General features: G+C 36.9%; 1 pseudogene; it reads left to right on the forward strand.

The window, feature by feature from the left end:
* Positions 1 to 253: 253 nt before the first annotated feature.
* LOC123381141 lies at positions 254 to 17,525 on the forward strand (annotated as a pseudogene).
* The last annotated feature ends 1,965 nt before the right edge of the window (positions 17,526 to 19,490 follow it).

The raw sequence follows: 19,490 nt of genomic DNA on the forward strand, positions 1-19,490 counted from the left end.
TAGAAAGAGAGAGCACGTGAGGGGGGTGGGGAGAGAAAGAGGGAAAGAGAATCCCAAGCAGACTCCACACTCAGTGGGGCTCGATCCCACAACCCTGGGACCACGACTTGAGCGGAAACCAAGAGTCAGATACTCAACGAACTGAGCCATCCAGGTGCCCCTCTGCTTTTTTAAAAACTATGCAGTCCCTTAAGACAAGTTGAGGAGATGTGGCAGGTGTCGGCAAGAAGGAGGTTAAGCTGTGATGTGCAGCATGGAGAAGACAAAGTGGGACGGACAGGAGCAGAATTACCCGATTCACAATTTCAACAACTTAGGTTGGATAAAAACTTTGAATGCATAATTCTAAAGGAAATTCTGTCACTGTGCTTACAGAGAGATTGCCTTGAATCTCCCTGGCTATTTTTGGTCCTACCACACAAATAAACAAAACAATGTCAGAACCATTCCAGCTGGGTCGACAATTGGGACTGCAATTCAGGGAGTATGGATTAATAGGTCTGAAATTGTGTGGTAAAGAAGAAGAGGAAAGAATAAAGCGTATCTACGTTAGAAGTAAATAGTCTCTGGAATATGTAAATCAGCCATATAAAAATAGAATGCCATCTTCATTTAAGAGACTCAAAGCTGGACCCACTAATAGGATATTGTTAAAATTGAGTATTCATTTCTGATTAAACAAGGAAAGAACTCTTAATTTTCTATAAATGGAAAGATATTTTCTTGACTTGCTGAAAATTATCTACCAGAAATTGCTGTAAACAAAATACTTAATGATGAAAGGTTGGAAAAAATTCCATTAAAATCAAGAATAATTATGATACCCACCATCACTATAATTATTCAGCACACTAGTAGTATACTGGAATAAATCATCCTTCTCATTAACAAAACTCATCGAGGCAACAAAATAAGTAGAATTCATCACACAGCCACTGTCTGAGAAAATTCAGATTAAAGAAATACAGAGAGCTTTTTAAGTAGATGGACTGAAGGGACTTTCTGGTTAATGATAGGATTACTTGAAACATGACAGCACTTGCTAAACATAGTTCTTACTTTTTCAAACATATATTGAAACATTTTAACCTTCGTAACAACTTTACAAAATTGGTACAATTATTATCCCTGTTTTAGAGATTAGTAAACTGAGACATTAATTAAGTTGTCCAAGATCACCTTACTAGCAAAGATCCAAACCCAGGCCATCTGGTTCAAAAGCCTGTAGTTTTAACCATTAAGCTTTCTCATGGCTTTGACACACTTGCTTTAACATATTTCCATCAGTAGCAACTCTTGGGTCTGCCACTTAATCATCCCACGCTTTTGATTTTCCTGATTGTACCAAGCACATTTTGTGATTTATCATAATGCAACATGAAACATTCCCCCAAAGTACCTCTTGTGTATCAGTGTCTATACTTAAAAGTGTGCTGATCTAATGGTCAATCAATTGAGAAAATGTTGGGAAACAATCTCCTGCAGGCACAGATTTTAGGATTCTTGTCCTCATATACCCTTTTCTGGTTATCCCACCCCCATTAGTTTATAGTCTTTCTTATCGTCGTCATTAACGAAACCAAATGGTAAGACTGAAGGAAATCTATATATTTCATATTACCATCGATTTTGTTTAATAAATGATATACTATTAAATTAAAACTCACATCAGGAAGAATGATACTCAGGAACAACAATGCTTGAATATTGTGCCGTTTCTAATGGAGAAAACAATTACCTACATCAGTGTGTACAGACTGGAAAATATTCCATTAAGTCTGAATGGAATATTCATGTCCAAAACAAGATTGCTAAATAATGGACTCTATAGTTAAGTTCAATTGCATTGTTTTAGGACTGAGTTTCTAATAATGCTTAATTATTATTTTATTATTTATTATTATTATTTTTATTTTCTGGCTAATACAATAATTTTATTTAAAAATTTTTTCAACGTTTTTTTTTTTAGAGACAGAGAGAGACAGAGCATGAACGGGGGAGGGGCAGAGAGAGAGGGAGACACAGAATCCGAAGCAGGCTCCAGGCTCTGAGCTGTCAGCACAGAGCCCCACGCGGGGCTTGAACCCACAAACCATGAGATCATGACCCGGGCCGAAGTCAGACACTTAACTGACTGAGCCACCCAGGTGCCCCTGGCTAATACAATAATTTTAAAAGAACATCATATCTTTAGCACAAACTATTAACGAATCTTGTGTAACTTGTTTTTAAGTAAACAACAGCCATGTATTTTGCTGAGCAGATTTTTCAAAGACAGTAGAGAGAAAAAAAAAAGAATTCATCTAAGATCACAAATATTATGTTCATAATAACTAAGGTTAAGAATGTTTCACAAAGGTGCAAATCTAAACAAAACAAAAAATATGTGAGGTGCACTTATTATTTGTGACATAATTGTTTTCAGCTTTACTGAGGTATAAGTGACAAGTACAATTGTAATGTGTTTAAAGTATACACTGTGATCCACAATCAAGCTAATTAACACATCCATCAGCTCACACATTTACCTTTTGGAAGGGGCAAGGAGGCTTAAAATCTACTGTCTTAGAAAATTTCAGTTATAGAATACAGTATTAACTATAGTCACCCAACAAGAGATGCTGAGATTTTATTCATCTTATAACCGAAAGTTTGGAACCTTTTACAAATGTCTCCCCATTTCTCACATTAGCCAGCCCCTGGAAGCCACCCTTTAGCCTTGTTTCTATAAGTTTGGCTTTTATTTTTCTTGCATTTCACCTCTAAGTGATACCACACAGTATTCATCTTTCTCCGTCTTCTTTCACTTAGCATAATACCTTCCGGGTTCATCCACCTGCAAATGGCAGGATATCTTTCTTTCCTAAGACTAATATTTCATTAGGAACGTTCTTCAGGCTGAATCCTAAAGAATGTTGGCTTCTTCCGTAAATCTTGTTGCCAAATACGTTCTCTCAGTTTGGTATCCAGGAGGCATGTGAAACTTTGTGTAAACTACAATTCATAATTCTACCCTGTCGTCCAGACCTGTTATCTCCTACTCTTCCCAGCTCAGTTAAATGACGCCACCATCCACACAGTTCTGAAACCAAAACCAGAGTCTTCCTAAACTTTCTCTTTTCTTTACTCCTTAAAGCCAATCTGTCGGCAAGGCCTGAAATCTGAACTCTGAAACATATCGTGACTCAGCCTGCTTCTTTTCAGCTGTCCCCTTTCCACCGTCGATCAAGAGGTTAGCAAGTGCCAAGGCTTTTGCTAGAATTTCTGCCTTTATGGTCTGATGGTAAGTTTAGTGCAAAAGAAGACAGAGCCATGGTGACAAGACTGAGAAGAGATGTACGCGTTATACATTGATGCATGCGTGAGTGATGTTTGAGATACGCTGTTCTGAAACGTCAGAAAAAGTGGCGCATGTGCACCTGCACACGTGAGGGACACAGACGGAGTGGGAAGGTGAGCGAGCTGTATGGATGAATGGCATCGTGTAAATGAAAGGCATTGGTTCGCAAAGGATTTGTCTCCCGGGGCCATATATATTCTGCCACTGGATTCTCAATACACGTGGGCCTGTGGCTCAGGTTCGAATTCTTCTTTCTCTCATATTACTAAGGGGGCTCATAAAATCTTGGACACCTGGACTATTATTGCAGTGTATTACAATAATTTTCTGTGTTTTACAGACTGAGAAATTCAACATAAATAGATTAAACCTCTAGACCACAGAATAGAGTAACTAATCAAATTTTTTTTTCTGACTTTGAAGTCTCTACCCTCTACACCGTACCACGGTGATGGGTCTATGTCTCGTTCATATTCATACGGACAGTGCTAGCATAATAGCTCATACTCATAGAGGCATATTGAATTTCATTCATAAACTAGAACATTTCTTTTTTACAAAAAATATCTATTTTGTATTTCTCACTGAGTAATAACTAATTTAATCGATTGATGAATATTTGGCAGTGAATGAGGTAATATTTTAGTCAAAGTTCAACAGAGCTTCTGTAACATCCCTATGAATGTTCCATGGTTCGTACATGGCTCACTTTTCCTTTGTCTACATTTCCTAAAAATAACCTAAAATCATTTTTAAATCAAATGAAAAAACCCTTGCATTTATAATACTTTGATGGCTGCTAAATTACAATGTCGACGTGCAGATGTGAAACTGAACTATATTTAGAGAAATGGCATCACTCTGAAATAAATGAGTTCAGGTGAATAATTACTTTCTATCTATAAGCCTGGGAATTTCTAATACATCATCTGTCTGTTCTCACAGTGCAGAAAGGAGAGTTAGTTCTTTGTAGATTGTTAATTATAACCTTTAATAACTGATTTCAAACTCCCAGTCGAATATACATTTCTTCGTTATAAATGGCACTCTGTAAGCATGACATTTTTAAGGAAATACAGTGTGAGATTTGCTTGAAACAGATATCCTACATGGGTATCAATCTCTAATTAATATTTTTTTTCTAAAATTCTGTAGTTAGGCCCACAGAGTCCACAATCCCTAAATAGGTACCTAAGTCTTTAATGGGAGCTTCAGATGTGACTTCAAAATCCCTTCTCTTCCCCCTTAGTAAACATCCACGTGCAATGTCCACACATCATTCTCCTGATGTTCCTCATGGGGAACTATACTTTCAGACAGTAGGTGTTACAGAGCACAATGCCAAAAATTCCTTCATACGGTCAAAGAGGTCTTGTGTGGTTCTAAGAAAATATTTAGGGAGGTGGGAGCTAGCTTCAGAGCTGGTAGGCGCCTGGTGGCAAATCTTCCTCCTAGTGATGAAGAAACACTCATTTCTGCTATCTCACAATCTTTCAAGGTCATCTCTGTCAGAGTATGGCACACACTGGGGAGGTTTTGATGGCCGATTTCCAAATAAGCCACCTTAGGGGTGATCTAGCTTCGTACCACTACTTGAGGACAATCCTATCTTTAGAACTAGACCAAAGGCAAGATTCTATATTGTTTTATTGGGACATTTAACAGGTAATGTTTATTAAGTAATTGCTGTTGTATCCGACACTGTACTAAATGTTTTAACTGCATTATGTTCAGTAATACTCTCAGCACTGGAATGAGGTACTAAGTACTATGATTATACTCTTTGCTTTTGCTGAGGCAAAACAAAACAAAACACAAACCAAACAAGACACAACACCAAAAACCTTAAGATTTAAGGAGTCTTTGTAACTTGATCCAGGCCATACAGTACGTGAAGGCTATGATCACATATACCATACTGTCTTCTAGGAAGGAGTTGATTTCTTTTTGACAGATTCCTATCCTGTATTCACTGTTAGATTTCTCTGGAATTAAACTATACTTGTGATTATAAAAGTTGTAATTTCAACACTCGGTGATTTTAATTTGTTTGAAATATAAAATATTCAGAACTAGTGACCTAAGTCCTCTAGATTTGAGACTATAAAACCTTGAGATATGTAGAATGTTCATCTTCCCATTGCCGCAATTATGTGGGTCGAAATGAAACTACAAAAAATGTATTGGTCCTTCGTTATAAGTTAGAAAGATTATCCCGGATGTACCAGTTTGCCTAAAAGGCAGCTGATAAGCTATTTAACTATAAAGTGTGTTTTAGCTGATAAAATGTCAGTAAAACCAAAAATGAATGAATGTCATGGATGTTACAGAATTACAGGTTAATTAGGAAATGATCCCCTGAGTACCATCTGGCATATAATGGAATTAGTGATTTTAACACTTACACATTGATGCAAAGCCAAGGGGCCACGAAAAGAGAGTGTTTTATTCTGATAATTAAAGAATCGGAGTATTCCAAAGCACTGGGACGTTTATGAGGTCAGGCCCTCTTTTATGTTTCAGTCATCCCCGAAATACCATTTACTAGTAATGTGCAGCTCATTTTGAAGATTTTGAAGATTTCTTCATTTGTGCAATACCTCATGAATCCTGTATTTTAGCACCTGATGGGTATTTTTATTTTGTGCCAGAAACATAATCCTTACATCAAGCTGAATATGTGTCCGTAAAAGAACAATTGTGAGAATTGAACAATTTTTAAGTATTTGGAATTGCTTTCTAAATATTAATGCACTTTATTATGTTCACTTTTACTTGAAAATTTAATATAATTTGTTAAATATTATATACTCTAATGTAATATATACTATATATGCAAAATATACTATATAATATATACACTATATAAATATACTTTATAGTATATAAAAGTATATAAAGGTATATGCATATATATCATATATATCTAATTCACATATTTTATTAATATGTGGTTAACTTTTATAAACAACCCAATTTTTAAAAGTACAGAACAAATACATATTTTTATGTAAATATTCCTATATGAATATTATTTGCGACTAGCATGTAAAGAATTTCTATGAACATTTATCCATCCCCTCTCTTTATTTGAGTGTTATTTACTCTTTGTCGTATACTTCTTCTTCCTTACCAATTTTACTCATCTATGGTCAGCTTTTAGTACATTATTCTAAACTTTATTATTTTTCTGAAGTTCCTATCTTAATTCTTACCACCTCATTCACAGCAGGAAGCCTTGAACCACTATTTTTGAAAAACATGAAAGATACAAGAATATTTATGATATCTTATGGGCTATACCCTTCTTATCCAATGACCAAAAATATTTCCAACAAACCTGTAGATATTTCATTCCACCTATACTGTGATTATTAAGGTCAAACTATCTTGAGCCTATTTAATATATATATATATATATATATATATATATATATATAAACTTTAAAATCTCAGGCAATAGCAATTAGTCATAATTATAAATTAGATGGTTATACAGGTTATACTAGACAATGAAGAAAAACCTGAGATTGCACAGGGTCACTAGGAAAACAATTCTTACAAAAAAAAAAAAAAGAGGAATAAAGAAGTCGTAACCTGAGGTCATTCCCCAATTTGATCAGAGCTCCACCGTTGTCCCCAAGATGTAAGTATCTTGGACAGTACTGGACAGGAGTGATAAAGTAATATCCAAGTTTTCATAACTATATGTCAAGTAACTATGATTGTTAACTAAAATTTCTCTAAAAATTTCAACAAAAAAGTCATTTACTTATTCTTATATGGATGCCTTTAAGAGAGGAAAAAAGGAAATGAAGACAAAAGAAAGTGAAGATAAAGGTGAATCTATCACCATGGGAGAAACACTTATGGGTTTAACCTCACACACTATACAAAAATTAGTTCTAAATTAATTAAAGACTTAAATATAAGGCTGAAACCATAGATCTATAGAAGAAAACAGGACAAAAGCTTCTTGACGTTGGTCTGGCAAGGATGAAACTGAAAAGTACAGGCAACAAAACAAAATTGATAGATGGGATGGCATCCCATTAAAAGGGGTTCTGCACAGCAAGAACACAACCAGCAGGGTGAAAGGTAACCTATGGAACAGTAGGAAATCTTTGCCTGTTGTACATCTTATAAGTGTTAATATCCAAAATATATAAGGAACCTACACAGCTCAATAGCTAAAAACTAATAACACCAATTTAAAAAATGTACAAAGGACTTGAATAGACATTTCTCAAAAGATGACACACAAATGGCCATCTGGTACATGAAAAGGTGCTCAACATCACTAATCAGCAGGGAAATGCAAATCAAAACCACAATGAGCTATCATCTCACACCTGTTAAAATGACTATTATCAGAAAGTTAAAAGCTAAGTGTTGGTGCACTGTTGGTGGTAATGTAAATTGATATAGCCATTATGGAAAACCATACGGAGGTTCCCTTAAAAGTTTAAAATTGAATTACCATAAGATCCAGCCATTCCGCTTCTGGATATACATCCAAAGACAGTGAAATTAGTATCTGGAAGAGATATATGCATCCCCATGATTATTACAGCATTATTAACAATAGACAAAACGTGGACACAACCTAAGTATCCACTGACAGATGAATGGATGAAGGAAATGTGAGATACATCTCTCTCTCTCTCTCTCTCTCTATAGAGAGAGAGAGAGATCTATTATGTATTATTATGGAATATTATTCATCCATAAAAAGAAAGACATTTTACCATTTGCAACAGCATAGTTGAAACTAGTGGATATTATGTTAAGTGAAATGAGCCAGACAAAGAAAGACACATACTGTGCGTTATCTCACTTAAGTGTGGACTATAAAGAAGTCAAATTCATAGTAGTAGAAAGTAGAAGGGCTTTGCCAGAGGATGGGGGAAGAGGGAAATGGGAGATGTTCATCAAAAGTTACAATATCAGTTATGCAGGATAAATAATTTCTAGAGATCTAAACTATGACAATATGACTCTAGTTAATCCTATATTGTATATTGTAAATGTGCTAAAATATTAATTATGTGAGATAATGAATATGTTAGTTAACTCAATGGTGACAAAGATTTCACAGTGCTGCATATATATATATATATATATATATATACACACACATACATATATATATACATATATATATATACACATCAAATCATACATCTTAAATATATAGAATTTTTATTTGTCAACTATAACTCAACAGAGATGGATAAAAAACCTCAGGAGTCAGTTCTGCTTACTGGGTGAGTCTGGGTAACAGGTAAAGAAGCTTTCTATGTGAAGCCTCTGAAATGTATGTGTACTAGAAGTAATTGACATAGAATTATTAAGAAAAAACTCCAAATATCATCTGGTATTAGGGTATTAAGAACAATTCCTTCAAAGAAATGTGTTCTGAACATATTTGTAGCAATTTTCGTATTTCTCAATGTCATTATTTTACTATGATTTTTTATAGTTTATACATAAAAAATAGTGTAAAAAATTATACATCTAATCTCTTTACCCCATCTTTCTTCCCGTCTCCATAGATTTTTCCATTGCTACAAGAAACATGCCACCTTGATGCATATTATTTGAGAAGCACATGTACCATTAAAAAATGTAAATATAAAAGTTAGCCAAGCTTGAGTTTAAGTGATTCACACTTTTTGCAATGTTTTATCCATCAGTGCAGAAGACGTTAACAGAGATGGTCTTCTAGAAAGATGTTTACTGAAGCCAAATGCAAAACAAAAAAGTGTAATTGTCTTTTGTGTCTCTCTAAGCCTGAGAAAGAAAAGTCGATTCTTATGAACAAAATAAGATGTTTGCATAACTAACTTTCTTAATTTTTCTGCAATACTTCCATTTTCCTGCTTCCTCCCATTTTCCTGTTTCATCTTGGTTGCTAGAGTGGTAAATGAGAATCCTAAGCCTAGTTCCCTGTCTCTTCTCTTGGCATTTACTTCTAGCTGCTGTATGATCTTTGATGTAGCTCTTCTCCAGTGAGTGTAAGAGATCTGCAGTAACACAGTGCTGGGCATTTGCTCTCACAGTCTTAGAAGATGCGTTCTGGTTGGTACAGAAGCAAACTCACAGGATCACAACAGAAATATTACCTTACTGTGTATTCATGTATATTTGTCATTATTTCATTAATAACAATGATGCAAATATAATTCAGTTGATTTACATGATTGTTAGGACAGGACCTGGTAAAGTCCTCAAACCTTTGTCCATTTTGGAGCCAAGCCATACATAGCCAAACCTGTTGAAGTACATGGAGACAAGGAAGCTGGGCTGCCAAAATGATACGATTTCCAGATGCAGAGAAAAGGTCTGAGATTTGGAAGGGGGGGATGGTCCAACAAGTAGGTAGTTTTGTAGACCCATCTTCAAAAAAGATTCATGCTAAACTCTTGGATATTTCAATTCTCAAGCATCCCTATGAAAGATTCAGGGAAGAAGGAAATCATTATGTGAATCTTTATGAAAGATTCAGGAAAGAAGAAAATCATTCCATTGTGTATGTATAGATATACATACACAATGGAATATTACTAGATGATCAAAAAGAATGAAATCTTACCCTTTGCAACAACATGGATGGAACTAGAGTGTGCTATGCTAAGTGAAATAAGTAGGTCAAAGAAAGACAAATATCATATGATTTCACTCATGTGGAATTTAAGAAACAAAACAGATGAACATAGGAGAAGGGAAGCAAAAATAAGATAAAAACAGAGATGGAGACAAACCATAAGAGACTCTTCAGTACGGAGAACAAATTGAGGGTTGCTGGTGGGATGTTTGGTAGAGGGATGGGCTACATGGGTGATGGGCATTAAGGAGGTCACTTGTTGGGATGAGAACTGGGGGTTGTATATAAGTGACAAATCACTAAATTCTATTCCTGAAATCATTATTGCACTATATGTTAACTAACCTGGATTTGAATATTAAAAATTTCATTCAAAAAAAAATATATATATATGGAGAGAGAGAGAGAGAGAGAGAGAGAGAGAGAGAGAGAAAATCAAGTGTCCCATACATTTGTTGAGTCTAGAACTCTTTAAGCCTTTTGGAGCTTAGGTAGAACTTGTAATTATTAACAAAAAAATCCACCTGGAATTTGATGTAGATTGTGTTTAAACCACAGATTAATTTATGGATAATTGGCATCTTAAAAAATATTGACTCTTATGATATATGAACATAGTATATCTTTAAAAAAAGAAGAAACTCACTAGCCTACCTATGTAGTAAAAGAAAGACAAGCATAAACAATTGGGACGACGTACGGGAAGTGTTTATTCCATGAGGGCAAGGACGGTGGCTGTTTGGCTCAACATTTTATTTCACATTCCCTTGCACAGTTTCTGACCGGAGTTCCTGGATACATCTGTAATAATTGAACGTCAGTAATATGAGTAGAACTTTGTGGATCAATCCAGAGGCAAGTAGTATTGGCAAGAAAATTGGCAGAGAACTAGTAGCATATTTAGAAGATTCAAGACCTCAAATATGAAAGATTAGACAAAAATCATTCTTATAAGACTCTCATTTTGATTTTTGCAATCTCACTGATCTTATAATACTTAATGCCATGGAAGCAAATATATACATTAAACCTCATCTCTTTGTGTGTAGAAATAAGATCTAAACCATTAGAATTGAATTCACCATGCCCTTCAGTGCCTTTGAACTCTGAAATGCAGAGACCTCAAGCTCTCCCAGGGAATGTAGACTAGAGAAAATGTGAAAGCTTATGGTTTCGGTATGATGAAATGGCAGTCAAAATACTTATTAAAGTATAGTATAGGGGAGCCTGGGTGGCTCAGTCAGTTGGACATCCGACTCTTGATCTCAGCTCAGGTCATGATCTCGCAGTTGGTGAACTCAAGCCCTGCACTAGGCTCCATGCTGATGGTGCAGAACCTTCTTGGGATTCTGTCTCTCCTTCTCTCTGGCCCTCCCTCACTTAGGCGCTCCCCCCTCCCTCTCTATCTCAATAAATAAACAAATGTTTTTTAAACAAAATAAAGTCTAGATGTAGACTCCTATATATGTAAATGTGCTATATGTATTTCAAACCCTGAAAAAAAAATCCCCTCCCTCTGGAAATGATACTGACAGAACCCTATTTTAAGCAGAGACTAACTGACAAGGGGCACGTAAGCAGAGCAGATTTCTCCAATTCTTGAAAAGCAGCTGTGGTCAAGGTTGGTGCAATTTACACGACTTACACTTAAAAGGCAACCCACTGCTCACTTCTCCAGAAAGATAATTCCAAAAAGTCACTTTGAGGGAATTAAACACTTTAAACATACCCCTTCTTAGCTCTGCAGATAATGTTGCACAAGCCTTCAGTTAGGTGTCCTTCCCATTTCTAATTGGATGTTACTAATATGTGTAAGGTGGGCTCTTAATGCTGCCTGAAGGTTTGGTTCACTCAGATTGTCTCAAATTGTAGTTGTAATAACAACATAATCAAAATTAAACGGCTTTAGTGTTTTCTAATGAAGCAACCATTCTCCAACTGATTTTGCTCAGTGTGTGTGTACATGTGTTTCTGTGTGTCTTTATCAATAATGCAAATCTTCCTTGAAAACCAAGAATAACGCCATGAAAGTCAAATGCCTTCTCCTTCCACAACTGTAGGAAATTTCTGCCAAAATAGTCATTGCCACGAGATGCTTTGAAAATTCTGCTGTGTTATTGTTACAGATTTGGTAGCAGCTAATCCTTTTGACATTATATAAATTAGAGTATAATGTGGTAAATTACTGTCCCAGCAGGAGATGCACTTCTCGAAGAACAAACACTCCGAATCTTGAGGATCAGGTAATCAGAAAAGGTAAATTATTACAGGTCAATTAGTCCATTATGTATTTATTTCCCTGATTGATGACATATATAAAATAGACATTTTGCATTTTAATTCAAGGGTTTTAAAATGTGAAGACTAAATAAAATTGCAGTGAATTGACTCACTCCTAGATGGCCTATAATTACCCTGACATCTTAATACATTTAACTGACAACATCACAAAAATCCAACCAATATGAGAACCTTGGGGTCACTATTTCCTTTGTATAAAAATAGATATTTTATTTGCGTTTTTGCTGGTATTAAAAGAGTGGCTATATTTTCTGAAGCGTTTTAAACACTTGTTAGATTTATTCGCACTTTAAGAGTAATCAAGAAGAGCTTAAGAAGTCATATTTTTATAGGATAAATAAGTCAGGAGGATGAAAAGTATAGCATAGAGTCAACAATAATGTAATGGCTTTGTCTGGTAACAGATGGTAACTACACTTACCGTGGTGAGCATTTTGTAATGTATAAAATTGTCGAAACCCTATGTTGTACACCTGAAACTAATATAATATGTCAACTATATTTTTAAAGAAAAAAGAAAGAAAGAAACTGTAGTTCTGTAATTGGAAAGCACGTTTGCTCTGGAATTCTTGGAACCAAGTTTCCTAACTTGTTTTGCTTTTGGGTTTCTGACCAGATAAAAAATATTTTGTATCTGTGAAGGCCGTGCTCAGATTACGGGAATCTAGATTATAATTGGGTATGTTATACTGTACTGATTATTGACAGGGTGCCTCAGTGAGGTGGGCAGTTCGCTCCAATTGACGTACTAGAATCTTTGAATCTCATTCCTTGTGTAAATACATGCTTCCTTTGTAATTTACGGACTTTGGAAAACTTCTGGCCGGCTTGAGTTGATTCAAAAGCAGGCTTCTTGGCAAAAGAACATCATCAAGGATCAGGATTTCAAGACAAATGGAGGGGGTAACATATGCCCAAAGGCAGGCCCCATCAGAATCCAGGAACCTGGGGATAGTGTTTCTATTGCTATGTAAGGCTGTGTATGCTATGTGTGTATGGTAAAATACTGTTAGCCTTTGGAATGTTATGCTTTTATCTGGCTTGGATGTAGTTGTTTGTTTGTTTCTTTGTTTGTTTCTCAATAATAGAACCAGGATGAGGATATTGGCTCTGATTCTTAGGGAACCATTCATTTTCTTAGAGGACTGGCCCCAGTTCATATTTTCACAGTCAAGGACCCTGATAGAGAAAGAGCCTCCTAGTGGTTTTGGAATCTAGAAGGCAAAATACTTCATGTGAACTCAGTTGATATTTCTTGAAACAGCTGTTATGGAAAAACGACACTGAAACTGATAAAAAATGCCAGTTTTTTTTAATGTCAGAAAAATCCCTTTGAGACAAAGCAAGATCTCCTTCCACAGCTCATTGTGAAAACTGAGTGACATTGGAAAAGGACAATTCTGACTACATAATATGTCTTTAACTTTGGGTTTGTAAATATTTTTACGGTTTGAAAGGATAAGTTAAATGTCAACAAAACAAAAGACTTCCAGTGATAAAATTGCTCTAAAAATAATTTTAAAAACTTTTAATTTCTGTTCAGCACAAAAGCCTACAATTAATAAAGAGTGATAATAGACTAATTTCCTGTTTACTATTATAACTGCTTGCTTTGTAACCTTGGTGAGGTTTTCTTTTTTTCTTTTTAATTAACTCTTTAGTAGCTATATTTGCAAAGTTAATAAATAATACGATTAGGGCTTGTGTCATTTTTTTTCAAGGTAACTGTTTAATCTTTTCTTTGAACACATACACGTGATTAAAAATGCCCCTTACGCACAATAGAAAAAAAAATAGTTCATTCACGTGATAGCACATTCCTGAACTCTGCAGTGCTTAGGCTTAGTAATTTTTCTTCTACACTCTTCTCCAGATTCCTCTGCCTCTGGTACTGTTGTCTTCAAGGGTAGCCTGCTTTTCCATAAAGGACAGTCCTGGTAGAGACCTTTCACAGCCACCTCGAGCCCTCCCAGCAGGGGCTCTCAGAAATTCCCATTCTTTTTTCCCAAAGTTAAATGAATGGCCTACACCAAATCTCTTGACCTAATGTCCGTGTGCACGGCCCTTTCGTGAATACCACTAGGCAATAGCTTCGTAGACACTGAGTTTTATTGAAGAAAAACCACAAACCAGACAGCATAGTCCCTCTATGCATACAGAAGGAGCAATTTCAGGTTAACCTTTAGGGATTTGCCAGTCCTGCCATGTTTTCTAGCCAGCCTCTCTCCCATTCTCCCTTTGGGTGGATTTAAAACACGTGTGCTCTTTTCAGATATTCTCCACCTCACTCCAAATCACCTCAACGGTGACTTCTCTTTCCTGTCAACAATTCTTTACATGGGAATTTTTACCTACCGGTTTCCTTTCCTTTCCTGATGCACAGGAATCCATCCCTCACTTTTCTGTGTCTATGGAGATTCCACTTTGTTGATTATCTACGTATAGTCCATTCTCTTTTGAACAAGCTTTAACCCAACATGAAACTAAATAACTTTCTGCCATTGTTCATTCTCCTCTGGCTTTTTATCTTCACTGTCCACTTTTCTGCTGAGAAGACTTTTCTGTGCATGTTTTTTACCGTTTGGCTTTTCCCATATGCTCTGAAATATCCTTAGTATTGATCAAATGCTCAAATACCAAGTAGAGCATAAAATCATAGCTCTTCTAGAATTATGAGACACGGATGTTCTCGGAGAAAACAGGGAGGAGAGATTACTAACTGGAGTAGCTGAGCAATCATTAATATATTTGTTGCACTAAATTTAGAAAAATGTCATTGGCGGGGCGCCTGGGTGGCGCAGTCGGTTAAGCGTCCGACTTCGGCCAGGTCACGATCTCGCGGTCCGGGAGTTCGAGCCCCGCGTCAGGCTCTGGGCTGATGGCTCAGAGCCTGGAGCCTGTTTCCGATTCTGTGTCTCCCTCTCTCTCTGCCCCTCCCCCGTTCATGCTGTCTCTCTCTGTCTTAAAAATAAATAAACGTTGGAAAAAAAAAAAAAAAAAAAAAAAAAAAAAGAAAAATGTCATTGGCTGCATAATGACTGACCATACAATCTCATGTGTAAATTATGATCTTTTTGACAATCAATACTATGTGTTAGAATTATGTATTACTTTACTCAATGAATATAAATGCTTAATCAATATTTTATGGGAGACGAGAGAATGTGTATACATAAGTGCAAGTGTAAATACTGAGTCCCCAAGAACAGCCCTTGACAGACTTCTGAGACACTCCAAAATATCACTATAAAAGTATACTTTTTTTAACTAGAGTGATTCACCCTTAGTATAGTTAGTTCAAAGAATTTTGGCTGCCATAACAATGAAAATGCCTTGCATTCCCTGAGGAATATTAATAGGAATTATGAATTTTTAAAGTTTTTTAATGCATCAATAATTTCCTTCTTGCAAAATAGCCTTAAACTTTGGGAGAGTCAGGTAATACCACTAATCTATCAGTGAAAGAACTGACAACTAGGAAAGTTAAATAACACTGTGGATGATATTAAATTCTACTTTCTATTCAGTCACAAATTGGAACTTGAGTTCGGGGCTTTGCATATTGCTTTCTTTCTATTTCATCAATCCCAGTGGCTTCCTGCCAGGTGGTTACTTCTTCCTATCAATAAGCTGAGTTTAAATGCTCCAAGAGAGAGGCGCATGGGTGGTTCAGTTGGTTAAGCATCGAATTTTGGTTTAGGCTCGGTCATGATCTCGCAGTTTGTGAGTTCAAGTCATCGGGCTCCATGCTGACAATGCAGAACCTGCTTGGGATTCTCTCTCTCTCTCTCTCTCTTTCTCTCTCTGTTCCTCCCCTGCTCATGCCCTCTCTCTCTCGCTCTCAGAATAAATAAGCTATAAAAAAATTTAAAAAGAAGCTCCAGAAGAGAGGCCAAGAAAATTAAAGTACTGGAGCAAAGATGCATCTATCAGATGGCAATAGCCAATGGCTGTTAGCCTGAAGATGGCTGAGAAAGGTGAACAGGCTCTAAAGAGATGGAACATCAACAATCTCTCCCCTGACCCAGCTTCTGAAGAGCCATCCAAGCCAGTCAGCCTCATCCCGCATGAAGTAATCAATGGTGTGTATGCCTCAGATCCAGACTTACATTTCCAGTCCACTCAGGAAGCTAAGAAAATGCTGTCCCGGGAAAAGGAACCTCCTCTAAAACAGACTGTTGAAGGAGAGCTCTTTCCTGGGCTGGTCGAGTTCCTGAAGTCATTCCTTTACCCCTGCTCTCAGGCAGAGGTAATCTGGAGTCTGACCAACATTGCTTTAAGGACTTCAGAGAAGACCTGAGCCATTGTGGAAGGACGCTATCTGTCTCATCTTTGATTGAGCTCCTGTCTTCCTTCCACAGGGCTGTGTGTGAACACACAGGGTGGGTTCTTGGTTACACAGCAGGAAACCACCCAGAGTTCAGAGACATCATCTCAAGCAATGCCATCCCTCATTTGCTGACCCTGGTTTCACCAACCACATCAGTCATGTTTCTGTGGAAAATTACCCGGGTTTTGTCCACCCTGTGTCAAAGTAAGAACATAAACCCTTTTGAAAATGCACTAAAGCAAATGTGGCCCGTCCTCTTCCGTCTCCTTCACAACCATGACAGCAACATTCTCTTGGACACCTGCTGGTCCCTGTCCTTCCTCACCAATGGCTACAATGAGTCCTTTGGCCAAGTATTTGGTACAGGATCCTGCCCGGGTTGGTCAGCTAATGAACAGCTCAGAGCTCGATGTCTTGACCCCCTCTCTCCACACTGTGGGAACACTGTCACTAGAATGGGTCCGCAAACCCAGGTGGCCATGGCTCAGGCATGCTGAATGTGCTGCTCTAGCTTGCGATGGTGTGCCCCAAGGCCTCCATCCAGAGCAGGCAAGCCTGGGACCTCAGCTCCATCGCTGTGGGGCCCTGCTGGCACATCCAGCCTGCAACAGTCTCCTTCCCTTGGTGGCTCTGCTAAAAAATGGAGAATTTAAAGTCCCAAAAGAGGCTGCTTTCACTGTGGGGCACTGCGGACCAGTTGACCTAGTGTGCTCACTCTGGAGTATTGGAGCCCCTGGACAATCTTCTCATCATCCAAGACACCAAAACTGTTGTCATTTTCCTCGACACCATCTCTTGTCTCCACCGTGTGACAGAGAAACTGTCTGAGAAGGAAAACTTGTCTTCTGACAGAACTCAGTGGGATTGATAGACTTGAAGTTTACAACTTCATGAGGAACATCATGTGTCCAGACTTCTTTAGACACTATAGAGAGCCACTTCAGTGAGAAAGAAGACAATGACATAACATTCCCAGTCCTAGGCCAGGATCATGAATTCTTAAATCGCTTACCAGCAACACAGTTACCAAAGTTCCACAACTTCTAAACCAATGAAGAAAACCTCAAGGGTAACTTTCTGAAGGAGTATCCCTCCTAGATTCTAGTGTTTCAAAGGTGTAAAGATATTTATACTGAATATTAGTTAACATTTCCCACCCTTTCACTGCCATTTAAAGAACACGTATAACTATGGGCCCCTGGGTGGCTCAGTCGGTTGAGCGTCCGACTTCGGCTCAGGTCATGATCTCACTGTCCGTGAGTTCGAGCCCTGCGTCGGGCTCTGTGCTGACAGCTCAGAGTCTGGAGCCTGCTTCCGATTCTGTGTCTGCCTCTCTCTCTTTCCCTAACCCACTCGCATTCTGTCTGTGTCTCTCTCTCAAAAAAAAAAAAAAAAAAGCAAAGCATTAAAATTTTTTTTAAATAAATAAATAAAAAGAATACATATAACTATACAGTTCCATAGGTACAGGCAAGGATCACCCCAAAACCAAAAAGACCTGTACCTCCCATTGACTGAGGCGATTTCAAATATAACTACTTCCGTGACTTTCTACTGTTGCGCCAAAGTGTGAACCCGAGTTGTTCACACACACTGAAGTTGTCCAAACTGGGGAATCCCAGAAGAGAACTCATGCTCGGGTTCCCAGGAAATGAAAGAAATATTTCAAAAGTATCACCTTCAGTTTATGGGAAGAAACACAAACAAGAGACAGAACAAGATAGAGATTTATATAAAAGCAGGAACAAGTAGGAAATATAAATAACCAAGGTCCAGTTCTATTACCTTTGTAAGATGAAAACAAGATTTAAGGGGATAGAGCAAGACAGGCTCTACCTGGCATTTCCTCACAGGTTGAACTGAACCATTTGTCATAGCACTTTTGTTTAACAAAATTAGGTTTCATATGAATTATGAAGTTATACAATTTGCCCACCTGTTTCGTTCATGACAGGTTTTCCTCTCAAAAGTCTTAGAATACCTTTGGGATTCTACCAAGAAATAAGCCACTGAGTATCATGTAATAATTTAAAGGCATATCATTCTTCTGTGTCCACTAGGTCACTTAACATATCTTCAACTACTCCATCAATAATTTTTGGTAGAATTAACTGTTGTTTTATATCCGATTAGTGACAGAAACCTGAAAGTGAGATTCTGGAGACTATTGAAAAAATTGAGAGAAAGATTAAAATTTATCTTATTTAACAAAAGGGTTTTCTTAACACGTAAATATTTCTCAAAATAACGGAAGCACCCATTAAATAGAAAATTTAAAAAAATACAGATAATGTAAAGAGAGATTTAACTTAGTCTTCAGAGTATTTTCTCATACTTTAAGAGCTCAATCATTGGAATGTGTTACACTAAATATTTTAACTCTCTCCTAGACAAGTTGGGCATCCAGAGAAGACCAAAAGTGAATTATCACTAATTTTAAATAATAGAGCATGAAAGTAATTTAAGAATTACCACTGATAGCATCATTTTGATGCATACATTAAAAACCGTACCCATGTCTAAATATTTTATTAGATTGATTTCAATTAATTAGATATTGTGTAAAAATTAGATTGAAAATTAGAGTCATGTCAGTTTTAATAATAAAGCTCAGGGTACTTTCCCCGTGAGTTACCACATGAGGTTTGACGTTTCAAGGAGATCATTGTTAATTTTTTCTAAGCTGTTGTAACCTGTTAGACATAATATTAATCCATGAGTATGCAAACAGGCAAAATGTGTCCGTAGACTTTGACCTCTCTTTCTTGATATACTTATCAGTTTGCTAGAGAACATATAGGTGGGGACATGGTGAAGTTTGCCATTGGCCTGATTATGCAATAAAAATAGAACACAGATCTGTGCAACTGTGATGCTGACAGAAATCCCCTTAGAGATGGCCAAGTACACAC

Source organism: Felis catus, chromosome D3 (genome assembly GCF_018350175.1).
Source record: "Felis catus isolate Fca126 chromosome D3, F.catus_Fca126_mat1.0, whole genome shotgun sequence".
NCBI classification, from domain to species: Eukaryota; Metazoa; Chordata; class Mammalia; order Carnivora; family Felidae; genus Felis; species Felis catus.